Source organism: Melanostigma gelatinosum, assembly GCF_949748355.1.
Source record: "Melanostigma gelatinosum genome assembly, chromosome: 23".
Taxonomy (NCBI): domain Eukaryota; kingdom Metazoa; phylum Chordata; class Actinopteri; order Perciformes; family Zoarcidae; genus Melanostigma; species Melanostigma gelatinosum.
The window spans coordinates 6,094,641-6,111,437 of NC_136656.1; positions in this window are offsets into that span (position 1 = coordinate 6,094,641).

Sequence of the window (16,797 nt, forward strand, 5' to 3'; positions counted from 1 at the left end):
AAGATAATGTTGGTGCAAGATACATGTTATAATGTGATCAAATGAGATGCTACATCCACTTATCGTAACACTTGCCCCTTGGCTGCCCACTCACACACCCCCCCCCCCCCCCCCCTATAGACATTGTCAGTGTCTCTGTCACCAGATGTAAGCCCCCCGAAATGTGTGTGCCTCCGTTCACTCATGCATGCACGCGCGCACGTACACACATTATATGGATGGCAGGGAAAATGCGGAGAGAGTCATCCCGTCCGCCATCACTGCAGGGCTTCTGGAAGAGTGGACACCAATTACAGCCAACCAGACCGAGCCAAACACTGCTTCGGTCCACCAGCCGCCCCTCCATCCGGCCGACGCAACCCCCGACACCCCCTTTCTCTCTGCCCGGCTCCATTGAGTTCCCTTTGGTCATAGCTGTACCACGGCCAGCCATGTGTTACAAATGGGATAAACTGCAGCGGTTGGGTGATGTGCGTGTGGGTGGATGTGAGTGGGTAGCCATGGCATGAGAGGGAGATGGAGGGACGGTTAAGGATGTGAGAGGAAAAATGGGTACAATTGTGTCTCTGTGTTTGTGTTTGTTTGCGTATGTGCTTTTCGGTTTGGCCGTGGTTTGACAGTTCAGAATATATGACTGCATTGTGAGCACACCCGACCTACACAGGAAAAGAAAGCAAAGCTAAACTGTGAAGCTCCGGTCGCTAATGTTCCTTAAGTGCTGATCGGGCGTGTTTGTTTATCCACAAGGTTTCATTTATTCCCGTGGTCTCGACCCACTTGGCAGGTGGAGGAGGGTGAAAATGACTAGTGCAGCCGGTCCCTGCCTTGGAAGCACATGGCAGATCGGCAGGCGCACTGGGCCACCATATTGACCTGCCGCTGACTGACACATGTCGGGAGAAGGAGGTGTGAGAAAAAGGAGACGAGGGGTCACCGATCCGCTCGTCCCCGTCTTCAGACGCTCCCCCCTCTCCTCCCCATCAGATGGGCAGGAAACATCTGCTACAATGCCCCCCTCCCCTATCCCCTGAGGGCACGGCCAGCTTGAACGCCTGCACACAGTACCGCCTGTCCAAACCCGGAGAGCGAACCAAAGACAAAAAAGCACCAACCCCGGTGTTGTTGCCCACCCTGGGCGACAACACCATCCTCACATCCTCTGACAAACAGGCTCCAGTACCACTTACCACACCTGACCATTCGAATGATTGATGTGCAAACAATACGAGTGACGTCTGTTGTGCAAATCTGTTGAAAGTCATATTTATGACACAAGACAGGGGCTTAAACCAGCGTACACATGCCAAACGGAGTCGCTCAAGCACAGGAGCAGCTTGATGAGATCTTGATCTGAATCCATTTGGATCTGTCATCATTTCATTCATCAAAATCACCTTCCCAGATCCAAGCAGGGACTCCAAACAACTGGACTGGAATGGAGCGACTACTGTTGGAACAGGGTCGACTGGGAGGATTGATCTGCTTTACAGTGTTGACGGCTTGCTCATTCCTAGAAAGTGATTCAACTATGGATGCAGGGCTGTAATGAAGCCATCCATCAAGCTGCAGCCGATATTCGGCAGGAGAGTTGAGGCTAAAAAGGACCAATTGAAGCTAAAAATTCCGATCTCCATACATGCTGTTCATGTCAAGCAGCACTGCTGGGAGATTAAACCACAACAGAGAAAAAAAATGCATGTTTTGCATTCACAGCAGTAAAAGTCCTGCATTGGTTTTCCATTAGCCATCTAAAATGTGTGTTTATATGCCCCCCCCTGTGCCTAATTGTGTCCTTATATCAGCCGCATACACCTTTACATTTACACTTGGCATTTAGCTGACACTGTTATCGCGCTTGTGAGTGGGCATGTAGGGGTTTAGCATCTCACCCAGTAACCATTCGACAAGCCAAAACAGGCCCCTTGGTGGCTACACATTTTAGGTTGTGAGGATCAAGTCAGGATTATAGGTTAAGATGAGCGCACCACAGTTGTAAATAGTGCACAGGCCCGAGGACTGGGCGTGCATGAGGAAAGTTTATTAAAAAGTATTGATTTAACGACGTTTCCTGCAAGCAGCTCGTCTTTCATTTAGTTTGTTTGTACGCACGCACGCTGGCAGCGTGGCTCTGGGGCAATGTCAAATTGTCGGGAGGCCCACCCCCTTCGGTCCGGACTGACATCTCTAATGGAAGAAGTGTGGTACATATCCGCCATGGTTCACTAAAGATTCATCGAAATGATGTCGGTGATCCCCTGGCTTCCCTTCTCGTGCCACCAGCAGGTCGGAGTTTCATTTATCACACATCTAGGACAGTATTTGCATCTTTTGGATCGATTGGATTGACACTTTCACTGACATTCCCATCAGCCTCAGCTGGTCTTTGTGTTCGGTGCCAACCTTCGATTGTTAGCATTCTAACACGCTAAGCTATGATGGTGAACATGGTAAACATTATACCAGCTCAGCATTAAAAGGCTATTGTCATGTGTGCATTTGCGTACGGCCTCACAGAGCTGCTGGCACAAACAGAAACACAAAAAAACAGATGAGTAATTACATTTACTGCTATAGAAGTATTAGGTATGTGTCAACATGTGTCTTTGCGTTACAGAATTCCCTGTGAGTCATAATGCATACGAATCCACCCAACACACCACCTTTATAACATCATAGCTTTCCTCTACACATCTATTGGTCCTCCTGTTCCTCCCTCTTGCCTCCTCTCCCCTCATCTAAACTTGTTTTATATTTATGATGCTGATGATGACTTTTAGTGGTAATCTGTTATGCTTCCCACAGTTTATGACTATGTATTTTGCTGACGTAGCTATCTGACAATTTATGACGGGGCACAAATGGCTCCTCAAATCGTCGGCCGCACACGGAGTTGAAGCTCCCGGAAAAAGCCCGGCTACGAGATTACGTCCCCACCAGGTGAGAGGATACTACTGCAAAATAGCAGTGGTGGTGTTGCATGGCAAAGACTAGAGAGAAGGGAATAGATAATGCTGCTTTAGCTAGATTTACTCATGATCAAAGAGTTAAAGAAAATGTACTTTCAGTTAATTATATTTAAACGGCGTCTACCTTCTGGTACAGGGTATCTGCTTGAGTGACCGGTGCGATGGCTAATGCTTTAACCTCTTGGTTCGGACACAGCCCAAAAGCTAGCCGTCGGCAAAACTCACTGATGCCCAATGGTTTATTGAGAAGGCTGCCAATGCACAGACCTGTAACCAAAAGGTTTGAGGTTGAAGTTCAGCAGAAAAGCATTGTGTTCAAGCACAAACAAAATACTCTTCTTCCATCATCTGGAAGGAGTGTTTTTAAAATAAATAAATCAATTGAAACCGGGGATCATGATTTGCATATCAAGTCCCTATTTAGCTGTGAAATAGTGAGCCAAATCAGCCTTCATTCTAATTGGTAAATGACAAATTAGACTTTGCCAATACTTAATTGAAATGCTGGGCTAAATGCACCCACGCTGTTGCTGCCGTGCTGTTGCGAGAGTAATTACCAAAACTAGTCGGCGAGCGTACAGAGGGGGTAAGGATTATCATTTGTCGTCATTGCTGGAGTTGTGGGAATATTGCTCGTGGGGTCAAATGAATTCACATTGGCTATCCATGTGGTGAAGGAACGGATTGTTACTCTTGAATACTGATGAACACCACTGTTTTTATGATGACATAGTTGTTGGTCAAACTATTAATACATTTCACACATTATGTGCAGAGGGATAAGACAAAGAAGACGGGGGATTTCATAGCACCTGTGGTTACCGATGCTTCATACTCAGTTTGTCAGGTTCAACCTATCTTGTTGACAATCCCAGTGCACTCTATTTTCATCATCTTTTTACGAAATAATATGTTTACTTTCGAGTATTGCATAGGGCTGAGATTCCTACCTTAGCACCACCTGGCAGCAAACAAAATATTTTGCCCGAAGCCAATATTTTAACATTAAAACACTCCTCCACACACATACACTGGTACATTGTTCATATTCCTGGTTTGTTCTGCTGTTAATATATAGCTTATGCCCTGTAGCATCATATCCACCCAGAGTCCTTTCCTTCTCCTTCCCCTCACATATGAATGTACCGTTGAAGGTCTGAGACATTGTTCAAAGTCCCAAATTAAATTGAAATAGTCTGCAGCGCTCATAGATTATAGATGGTCTGAGCATTTGTCTTTTATTTCTCTTTGTACTTCCTCGAACATATAATAAATCTCAAGATGATGAAACTTGGCATACTAATCTTGGTCTATTTCCATCTTCCACTTGAGAACTAAAAGGGATTTTGAGCCACAGATAATGTTCCTTTCTACCTCCGCTTCTCGGGGGGAGCTATTGTCTGGAATATGCACAGGCCACTTCAGGACAAAAAGAAGCAGCCTCTTAAGTGCAGCCATACCAGAGTTCACAAAATGACTGCAAAAGCAGAAATCAGACGTGAACATATGATTATTTCAGTTCTCTCTTTTCTTGCCGTCTTTGTTGTCCTAGTTCAAAGTACCGTGGGTACCAGGTTGCTCTTGAAGGCATTTTATTATCATTTGCAGACTTCAAACCCAGTTTCACTATCAAACTTAATTCCTTTAACTGCCGATGTGACATTTTTACTCCTTTTCAACGTGGAAAATGTTCGTAGGGGTTCAGGGCTATACACAAGCGGTATGTGACGAATGTCAAACGCACATCTGCCCGCCACAGTTTCATAATGAACCAATAAATTGTTTTCTTTTACTTCTACTTAAAAAGGATTGGATGGCTGGCCGTCTTCCTGCCACATTTCCTGCACAGCAACCGGCTTGAGTTTTGTTTTTGGGCCTCGTCATTTTTGGAACCAGAAGTTACGTTAACAGATTTTTCGAACTACAACAGAACAAATTAAGAAAATATAATTGTAAAATACATGTTTTTAACGAATCTGATGCTTTTATTGGGACGACAACATTCGTAGTACCCCAGTACTTTAACTTCATCTTCTGTCTGTAGAACTCAATTTCCTTGATGTGACCAACATATGATCACATCTACTGATGAATCTTGATTTAAGTTGTTATATCTTCAGCTTCACTTGTAGCACAGATGCTATAGGCTCTGTATTAGTAAGTTACACATGTAGAGAGTGGTTATTGTTGTTACTTGAGGAACCCTAAAGGTCTCGTTCAAGTAAAGTGTTTGTGCGATGGTCAAATAGGGTCTGAAAGCCCTCCCACCACAGCTTATTTTTTAAATCGCCTCCCTCTACACACACACACTTCCAAAACATACAGGTACTTAAACACATGGGCAGGCACCCCCTCAACCACGCGCGCTGCTCATGTTCACTTGTGTTAGTTCAGTTGCACAATCAAGGCAGACAATCTGATGTCTCAGCCTCCCGTGGAGGATGTACACGCCGAAGGTCTTACCTCCATTTCCTCCCGGCGCCGCTGCAGCTGCTTCTGGGCAACATGTGTGTACATAATGACAAAGCACAACAAATGCACACAGCAAAAAAACGATCCTCTCTCATTTATGTCTCAACGTCATTTCAATTTCCTCCTGGTACATTGGAATAATTATTGGGTCAAATAGTCCTGCCGATCTACGAGGAAATAATTGGCTTTTAGCTGCAGAGAGAGGTTTCCTTGGCTGCCTCAACACAGAGACAGCTCTGGAGTTGCTTGGCATGCTTACAGCATTAGCAGGGGACCGGCAGTGTGCAGAGGCCCCAATGACAGGGGGAAATAATTATGAACGGAAGCAATGTTCAAGCCAAGAAGCCAATTTGTAAATGTCTCTCGGTTGCTGCTGCTGTGTCTGTTTGTGTGCTCCCACGAGCGCGTCTGTTTATATCAGAGTGTGGCTTCGCGTCGTATGCGTGCGTGTCGGTGTGGGTGTTTTTATTAGTGGCCACTGCTCAAGCAGATGCTGCGATGACTCCCCACTCGTCACCCCACGCCGTGACCTTCCGTTGCCGAGCCTGGGCCCATAGTGTAAACATCGAAGGTGCCATGCTGGATTGGACAAACATAGCGCGAGCAAGCACTAACCTGAAAACAAATCTAAATGAAGACAATGTAATGGAATGGTGAAATCCTGCGTGGGCTGGAGGCTATGTAATGCATACAAATGACCACATAGCCTGGATTTTACATGAAGAATAAACATGTTGGGGGAAGCAATGAAGCATTTTAAAGTCCTGCAGCAGATATGGCCATGTCACAATTGAGTTTAGCATTAGGTACTGATACAGAGAGAAATATATTTAGAAGAGATATTTGGGGGGAAAGGTTGAATCCAAACCATTAACTCTGCCTAGCCCTTTAAAACGCTTTCCCTACGCTTTCCCCAATGTGAGGATGTCTCTAGGCCCGCTTTTAAGTCATCTCTCTCTTTCTCGCTTGCTCTCTCTCTCTTTCTCTCTCGCTCTCTCTCTCTCAGCCTCAGGGCTTTGCCAGACTTGGAGGTGTCACTGGTATGGCAGACGGTGTCCTCCTCCGTCCCCGCACCTGTCACTTCTGCCACAGTGTCCTCTCATTCTGGTCACCAGCGCTATCAGGGGGCCCTCTTCTATGACAAGATGCCCCCCCGCCCCCCCGAAACCTGCTTGGCGAGCGATCAAACACAGTAATATTGCCTTGCAGGTTGTATTGAGTCAATTTAAAACAAAAAAACAGGGGTGGGAGTAGGGGGGGGGGGGGTTATTTTCATCCAACTGAAAGTCAGGGAGTTTGCACTGTGGTGGCTCAAAAGAGTGGAGTTGCTGGAAGGAACTGCTAAAAATAAGGCTTCATGGTGGAAAGGGGTGGGGGGGAGCTGGGGGAGGAAATGAATATGTATGTGCATATTTATCCGGAAAATGATTACTTGCTGGAGCATTCATTAATCGTTTTTTTTTCATAATTCATTCTGTGCATATTCTCCTTTTATTGAATTTAAACAAACCCATTAACGGGGATTAACTTCCCTGAATAAGACTTTGGTTCTCTTCCCAATTGCTTCCGAAAAGGGCCCCTTGTTTCCGTCAAGTGGAATTACTTGCGAGCGTCTGCAATCTCCTCGGAAAAGAATTATAGAACACAAGGGTGTGCTACACCGTCCCTCCTTTCCATTTTTGCCACTCTCCCAAAAGTCAATTTATAATCACTTTTCAAAGGATATAGCCTCTCATTGTTCTATTTTTTTTCCCAGCAGATGGATGTGGGGGAAAAGTGTTTCTCGCAGTAACGAGAGCATTATTGCATGTTGTTTTTTTTTAATAACTGGTAATTTGTGTTTGACCATCACCACCGTCTCTCCCATGGTTGTTAAGTTATTTTTCCTGGCCTTTGTTGCTGCTTATTACAAAACACTAATTATAGCCTGAAGAGAATTGCCTCTTGTAGACCCTGACCTCTTCCCACTACTTAAGGCCACGGAGAGGAGAAGAAAAAGGGCAGAGAAATGAACAAAAGAGCCAAAAGGAGGGAGCTTTGCAGCTGATTAACCATAAGGCATACATTAATGATAATTGGATGAGAGAATGTGAATGGAGCCTTGAGCAAGAAATGCACTCCTTTTTTTCTTATTTTTCTTCAGCACAATTAAGATTCTGTTCATCGCTGCTCTTTTCCCTTTGAAAGAATCACAGAGAGCCAACAAAGAGTGTCATCGGGTCTGGGTGGAGGATGTGACTATACCTTGAGGGGACGACACAGAAACACTGCATTGTGTAATGCTGCCCCAGATCTGTAATTACAGCATGCATTGCTTATTACCATGTATAGGTCAGTTGATTCGCATTTCCAGTTAAATTCAAAAATGTATTCAGTTTTCTGATTATAACGTGCATCTGTTATAGGTTTCTTTGTGCGGCACGATAATGTCTGATGAAATATATGTAGTTCTTGGAATGCTGGAGAAAACTCAATTTTCTCACATATATAGAATGCATACATTTTGCTTGCTTGAATGGTTCAATGAATAGCCATAACGTAAGAAGAGCGCAAGTCTGAAATGAAAAAGAAATTTCTAAATGCACGTATTTCTCTCCAGAAAATACTTGATATCTGAATGTCAAGTTGAGAATGCTTCATATTTATATATATATATATATATATATATATATATATATATATATATATATTTATATATATATTTATATATATATATATATATTTATATATATATATATATATTTATATATATATATATATATATATATATATATATATATATATATATATATATATATATATATATGGTCACATTTGCCAGATATGTAACTAAGTAAAATAATCTATGTCTGTGTGTGTGCTACGCATATCTCAAAAAACTGTTCATCTGATCTCCTTCACACACGTCAGGTGTGTAATGCTGGAGATTGCCGTGTGGAATTTGGTGCAGTTTGGACGCGTGACAGCTACCAGGGCAGGGCTTCAGGGCTCTGCTGACTGAGTCCAGCATGTTGTCCGCAGCGGCGCTTTAGAGGCTGCAGTTTTATTTTATATACAGACGTTACAAAACTTAATCTTCTTCACTTCCAGTCCTCGACAAAGCTGCGAGCATTACTTCCGGGGGCCAGTTCCAAAAGGGCACATACTCCGAACTGCCAAGTCCCGAATGGACATTGCACTAGTTTTTCCAAAAAAAGTATTTTGTGTGCATATATTACAGACATTCCAATTATGAGAGTCCGTGTTCTTATTTGGGTGCACACAAGCCGGTTAACATTATGTCACGTGCTTCTTTAATGTGCAAGTAACACTTACTGTTGTCTTTGATCTAATCAAGCCACTCCAGCAACTGTCCTGAAGTCGGTGAGTGACGGCGGGCACAAATTCTGAAGCAAACCTTTCGAATTTATTATGTTATATTATGATTTATTCACTTTTGACAGCTACCATCAAATGTTGCAACTTTATCAACACAATGTTGTTGTTTTTTTACACCTTTGTCGCTTACTTGGTCACCTAATGGTGAACTGCCAGCATTATTATTATTATTATTCATTGTGGTGAGTCACCCAGGCAGGTGCGCCTCTGGTCACAAAGCGCACACCAATAAAGCAGCACCAACGCTTGCACATCCCGCTCGGGGTGCTTACTCACATGTGCTAAGGCACGCTCGTCGCCCATGTGCGCACACACACGCATAAACACACAAACACGCAGCCATGGCTTACGCTTCAAAGTGTTTACCGATTGTGTACTAGATGAGATTTACTTGCCCTGTTGGCACAGCTTGAGAACAACATGTCAACGACGCCAGCCAAGTCAATTAGTTTTGATTCCGACATGAGACAGGAGGCCAAATATCAGACGGGAGTTGCTGCGACCGTTTCCAACACGAGTGCATCAAATGGTGTTCCAATGCGATACAATGAATATATAAATGATTGCTCGTGAAGTCAATGGGAGCCGCTCACAATGGCTCCGCTCCTCCTTTGAGCATGAGGACATTGCAACCTTGGGTCACACCCAAAGCAAAAAGCGCAATAAAAACAGCTCACAAATAAAAGATAATGGCATGCATGTACAATGCCACTAACGGAGATGCACTATGGTAGGAGTTAACAAGGCAGAAGAACAACTGGTGGATCTGTTTATGGTGCAAACAACACGTCAATATTCTGCCTTTTTCATTCGTGTCATGTGCAAATCGTGTTCCACACAACAGCAGGGCATAGTGGGTTACCGAGCTCAAAAGTTGCCCGTCGCCTGCAACTCTTCATCCGATAGCTCGCCATGGCTGCTCCATTTTCTGCATTTACTTCCTGCAGTATTTGAAGATGACCCGTTGAGAAGATAATGCCAACAACGCACCTTTTACGCTTGAACGTAGAGTAAAAGGGACAGTTGATCACTGTTGAACACACTGTTAATTGTACAAGAGAGATGAAAGGAAGAGGAGTTGTAATTTGGACAGTCAGAGAACAAAGAGGCTATTGATTGCATCCAAACAGAGAGCAGACAGTGTCACTGCAAAGACACCCGGTCTATAATAATATAATTATATTTACATGTGATGGCAATTTCTGTATGTACACTTTTCATTGTCAACAGGGTGCCACGGAATATTTACATCACTCCGTCAACTGACCTGCAAAACTGCAAAAATCGAGGCGACGGCGCTGAATTTCCAATCTGAAGATGGACTTGATTTTCACTGCATATTGCATCAGGCAAACGTGTGTCGTGAACTCGATAATCTGGTTTTCTGTGGCGCCCCACTGCCAAAGGCAATGCCGGAATGGACTGTGTTAGCAGAAAACAGATAAGATGAATAATTCCGTGGCAATATGGCATCCAAACGTTTATGTAGCATTGTGTATGAATCAGCTCAACATCAACAATTGGCCCAGTAGAAGGCATTTGGCAAACAGCTGACAGGCCAGTGGTATTGTACAGATTATGTTGCATCAATGTTGGTAATCTTTTATATGCATAATTTGTTTAATGGAAGGGTACAGCATCTCTCATCACTTCACTCTCAAAACCACCCGGAAATTAAAATAGACTTTCTGTCAAACTCTCTGAAGTAATGGCCAGTTTGGACTTCCTGATCATATATCCCATCTACATCAGCCATTGTGAACATATAGCACTGTTGCTCCAGGTAGTATAAAAGTTCTAGCAAAAACTTTTACATCATTTGTCCTTTTTACAAGAAAAACAAATTCCCAGTTATCCATTTCTATGAAAGCGGTGCCCTGTCAAAGTCTCTCTCCTGCCGAATTTTCCCTCCATACCAGGACACTTGCAAATTAAACTACTGGTTGCAGAAAAGCAGTTTTATATATATATATATATATATATATATATATATATATATAAAACTGCTTTTACATATATATATATATATATATATATATATATATATAAAACTGCTTTTACATATGCATATGCAGTTACATATCTGGAAAATGTGACATATATTTATATATATATTTATATATATATATATATATATATATATATATATATATTTATATATATATATATATATATATATATATATATATATATTTATATATATATATATATATATATATATATATATAAATAAAACGAAAGTGTTTTCTGACACAATTTTGGCAGTTTCAGTGGAATTTTATCGTCCGACAGGTGGAAATGTGAGTCAGCAAAATCTTGAAAAATGAGAGATGGAAATGTTGGGTATGGATGTAGAAATGAAGGGATGTGAGGCAGAGCGAAATGCAGCAAGAGGCAGAAACAGAGTGAGAAGAGTGAGGGAGCGAGAGAAATGAAGGGCGAAAGACAAGAGTGGGACATCTCTCTCTCCCTCTCTTTTGGACATGTTCCACAAGTTTTACTGTTCTCTTGCTTTAGTGGAACAGACACCGTTTTAAAAGGCCCTTTTTCTCCAACGGTTGACGGAAATGACTGCCAATGCATCACACATCATTTCTAGCCCACAAGAGATATTCATAGGTCAAGTCTCAAATCTCCATGATTCATACTTGCTATGACTTTTTTTTCAAAAAATTTTCAAAATTGTTGGTTACATGCTCACATCGTCACTGCCGACAGGCTGATGTGTAGCAGGAGCCGTTCATCTGTAGCTTACCCCTTTAGGATACTATTTTTTTGCTGACTGCTAAATGTCATTAGTTCGAAGTCGAACCAGAAGCCCAATAAATGGGCTCTGGATGGTGGAGAGTTGGCTAGAGTTGGATAATAAGAGGCAGAGTGGCAGGTCATGCCTGCACCAGAAGTAAAATAAAACGGGAACGTCCGATGATGTCATTGTACGTAGCCGAACAATTGATCATATGCTTCTGTTTGTTCCACGGAGTGTATTTTCGGAGCAATGGGCGCGGGGAACAATGGACGTTTGTTCCCGGGATGGCGGTCGGTCGGACAAATGGGTTTTCAGTCCAATGGGACATTTGTCAGACTACTGGCGTTTTGGAATAATGAGCCGTCGGAGCAACAGGCAATCCCTCTTCTAATCCAGGCTCTACTACCTTCCACTCTGTTTGTAGTCACACTCGCAGCTGAATGAAGCCCCCTTCTTTCAAAGGTTCACACAGAAGATGTAGTGGAGTAATCTCAACCTCAGCAGAGACACAAGTCACCCACATGTTCATTTTTGTACTGGTCTCAAAATAGCTTCGCATTGTCAACATTGAATGTACCGGTATTACATTTGTGGGCTTCTCCTTTGCCTGATTGAATGTGCTCATGCACCGAACACGTCAGATTAAGGCCTTCCATCCCAACAGACAAGTTCCAGTCAATTCGCTGACAAATGATCACTCCTCTCACAGGCACCATTTTCCCTCCGCAATCTCTCTGTGTAATTGATGGGAGCTCGGCTATTGAGTATTTTACTGGCGCCGTCTTCCCCTGTAATTTCAATCAGGACTTCAGTGGGACAAATCAATAGGACAGGGGCTAAATGAGAGACTATACTGCTGACTCTGTTCCATATCTGTCACGTGGACAATGTATTACACCCAGCTCTGGGAAGCTTTCTAATCACCGAGGCCTGTGTGCTTACATACGTAGACACTATCGATAATATCATACCCGGAGATTAAATATGATAACGAACATATTACTTGAATACTTCTAATGTGTTAGCGCCACATGCACACAATTTTTAAGAAACATCTTGAAATGATTGTTAATCTACTCATATTGTTGTGCTGTTCACATAGCGATGGACCCAAGGCATGCTGTGTTTTTTATGAAAATAGACTGCCATCTTATTACAGTGGTGCGTTCCATCATTTTGTCGGCACGCGTGTCTTCTTTGGCATTCCCAGTTTAGATTTTCAACGTTGCGGTGAGCTCCTGGACCTGTGCACATACGTCGTTAGTGAGAATTCCCTTGTCGTCGCCTGTCTTTGCAGTTTGTGGACCGACGACAACAACAAGGCCGCGTGAGTCAGGCCCAAGATTTTCTAGCAGTTGAGGCCAAGTGGAACGTTGTTTGTCTGGGCCCGCAGCCAAATCTTCCATTAGGCCTTTGGCCCAGGTGAACAGTAATTAAACAAGGCTGCGCTGAGTCGGCACTCCACATCTCCAGTGCTTCTGCATTCACATGATTTTTGTTTATGTTGCTCTCCAGCGGGGGTTTTTTTTTTCTCGTCGGAGATCTCAACCATATGTTTGTTTTTTCTCTCCATCTCTCGTGGTGCCAGGACATGTTTTAGAGAAGCGGTTTTCAAAACTGTGAATCGTGGTTCCCCAAGCCAGCAGAGGGAAGTTGACGAGGAGGGACACAGAAAACAAAGTTAATGAGTGAGGTGAAAGGGACAGGGGCATGTCCGTCAACTGGAAATCAACTGGAAATGAGTCGCCGGGATTTGGCCGTCGCACTAACAAAGCCGGCAGTTGAAGGCTGCAACAGAAGGTGAGACGCACACAGATCACACTCCTTCTCCGAGTCATAACCCAATCAAATAAGAGCGGTTGTGCATATGTTTGGATTCAGTGTGACGTACACTTCCTGAGAGTATTATTATATCTGATCTCTGTTGCAAATAAATTCCCGCAGAATAGAATTTGCCTGGGAATCATCGGATTTTTGATTTTTTTCTGCAACAACATAATCCAGTAGGTGTCTGTACATCCACGGATACATTCCAAATAGGAACTGTTAATAGCTACATTTGCATAATTTTAATGGTGCCAGTTTGCCAAAAATGTAAAAAAAAATAGAGGCAACATAAACATCAACATTATACTTCATAAATACAGTATATATATAGCACGATTAGCATATTTGTCAATCAAGTCATCCATGTTTAATAGCGACATAGATATATCCGCTGAAGCCAGAAAAAGTCAAGGGAGGAAGACTGGGCAGGGGAAGATGGAAAGATTAGGGGCTGAATGCAGGCCTTTTCCTTGTTGTTTCAATCTACCGCACTCACTTCCTGTTTGCCGAGAATCTGCAATCAGTGGCAGGAGGGGAAGGAGGGAGGCAGAATGGGAGGGGGGGGGACGGTATGATGGAGAGAGAGGAGTATTTCAACAGGAGAGGTAACAATAAAAGCCGCGAAAGCACATAAACAAACAATAAACAGATGATAGGGGCTCTGAAAAGAGAAACGAAGGAGGTGTCGTTGGCAGGAGTGGTGGCGGAAGATGCGTCCCCCCCACTCTCCACACATCCCCTCTTCTCACTTATCCTGCTCCCCTCCTCCTCCGCTCTCTGCCACATGACCATTGGGTAAGCGAGCAGCCCCAATGGGGAGACGAAGGGAAAGCGAGAGAGACTTAAAGAGAGGGACGGTGCTGAGGCTGCATTCACAGAAGATTACAGTGCAGGCTCGCTGATCAGCCTCTCCACCATTTTCTCTCCTCTGCACAGAGATGAGCCCGTCTCCCTTTGATCACACTCACAACCAATGGGATCACACAGGTAGAAAATAATGAACACACCCCTCCCTCCACCGCACACACACACACACACCATTGTTACCAAGCTGTGAAATCAGATTGTGTGCGCCGAGGAGCTTTCAGGAGGCAATATTCATATCTCATCTAGGTTTGTATGCGAGTGAGGGGGAAAGTAAAATCCTGACGATATGACACTGAGATCCTGTGTGTGTGTGTGTGTGTGTCTCATGAGGAAACAAGAGCGTTATTCAAATTCCCTGATTCATTCCCAGCAGGGATGAGGATCGATAACCCTTTATGATGGGACTTAGTGAACTAATTAGGTAACGGGATGGCTGTGCATTTCTAATGAGCCGACCGCGAGCACATTGTGAATTAAGTTGTGGATCTGCAAAAGCATACTAAAAAGGTGACTGAATTCATGAACACCCCCCACCCCCACCGGATCCATCACTCGAACACAATCACTCACATGCATGCACACCAACACAAAGCTCAGGTGGGTGTGCACAAAACCATGTAAGTTCTGTCTCTCGTCAACACGGCAAAGTTATTCGAACGTGCAGATGTTGTTCTTGTTTTTGATTTCTATCAGACTTGATTATTCAGGTTGGGTGACGTGCGTAACAAGTTAGGCATGAAACATCAAACACTGAAGCCTGGAAATTGGAAACTAGGAGGTTATGAGACATGAATTGTAATTAAGGCTAATCTCTGTATTACTTTCTGTACTCCATGCAAAACTGTTCCACGGCATCTGCATTGTGTGTTCTGATGAATCTCTATAGAGAGCAGAATAACATTTGCTTGCAAACATTTATCTTGTGAATACTGTAGCGTACTTTCCAATCTCTCAGGTTTGATATTACATTAGGACATTATATTCCATAACGTTCTATCAGGAATGCTGGGGCAGAGTCCTGCGCGGCTTTTGATTTTCAAGACCCACTCTGGCACAGTGGTGCCCTAAAGTGTACCCACCCGGCCAACCGCACATATGACCAATTAGTAACCAATTAGTTACCCAACCCAACCCAACTCATTGAAATGAGATTCGCAGCCTGAATGGAAACGGTAAAATACTGTAAAACAATGTGCCGGTCATTTCCTGCATGGGAAACTAAGATTAAATCATTTCAAACAAAAGGTATTACAGGCATTACAGTTGAAATAAATCTAAAAAATGATGTCTTATCCTCACAATATTGAGCAGCACATGTCATGAATGAGTGAATCATGCATGTGCTAAGCAAAGAACCAAATATATTAAGGTCTAGTATTCTTTGAAGGATTATGTAACAAAACTGTCCATGCCATGTGTTGTTTTCCAATTATTTTTTCTTTAGGTCTGTACAAGTTTGCATTTGTACTTTTATAACAGTGCATCTGCCTTCATCGGAGTTCTGTTGAACATTTATTCTGAGGTCAGGACAGCAATCAGTGGAAGTATAAAAGGTTGTTCAATGTTGCCCTGTGTTCTTTTCAGCATAAGCAATTGTGGCTCTGCCAAACCACTGCACATAATGGTCAATTTGTTGCCAGTAGAGCTCTGCAATGTGGCCCATTGAGCACATGAAATACAATCAACCCAAAAGCCATTCGAACAATTCTTGCACTTTTACGGAAATATGGCAAAAAAAACAAACGCAGATTTGCTTTTAAGGCAGCCAATTGCCAAAGTGGATGGGTTATAGCTGCGGATAAATTGGTTAATTTGTCAGCGAAAATGACCACTCTGCGATGGAACAATATTTATTTTTATTTTTTTCCAGACGGTCTCAGTTAGGGTTGTTCATGGCAACCATTATAAACTCTCTAAATTAACTATTTACATTAATTCCATCTGCCTGCCTGCTGTGTTACATTTCCAAGAGGAGCTCTCCACCAAAGGGAAGCTGCAATTAGCCCTATACCTTGTGGCAGAGACACACTCGGCATACTCCTCCCTCTCCTCCGCAGCTCAGGAAATAGCCAGTAATTATTGTCAGGGAGGATATTAAAAGGACTTCAGTTGGGGTCCATTTCCTTACAGAAATGTGGGCCTTATGGATGATGTATGCACAATTAAACAAGAAATGGCCATCACATTGCTTGCGGTCTCTTAGCATAAGCCTCTTGCATCAGTGAAGTGCTACCAGATTTGACTAATTGTCATCGGAGGATAGCTTAATTTATCTCCACTGAAGGAAGAGCAGCTGTTGAGTTCAAACACATAGGTTTGTGAGGTAAACACCTTTGCTTTTCGACTGGCGCTCTCGGGATGGCCATGTCAGTCGGCCAATCTGTCAGACAGTCGGGTCACCACTTTGGTCCAGAAGGAATATCTTGATAATGACTTGCCATTCAATTATGTATATTTGTTCGTGGTTTCAAGAGGATGAACCCTAGAGACGTTTGACGACCCTCTGACTTTTACTCTATTCGGCACCAACCGGTTATC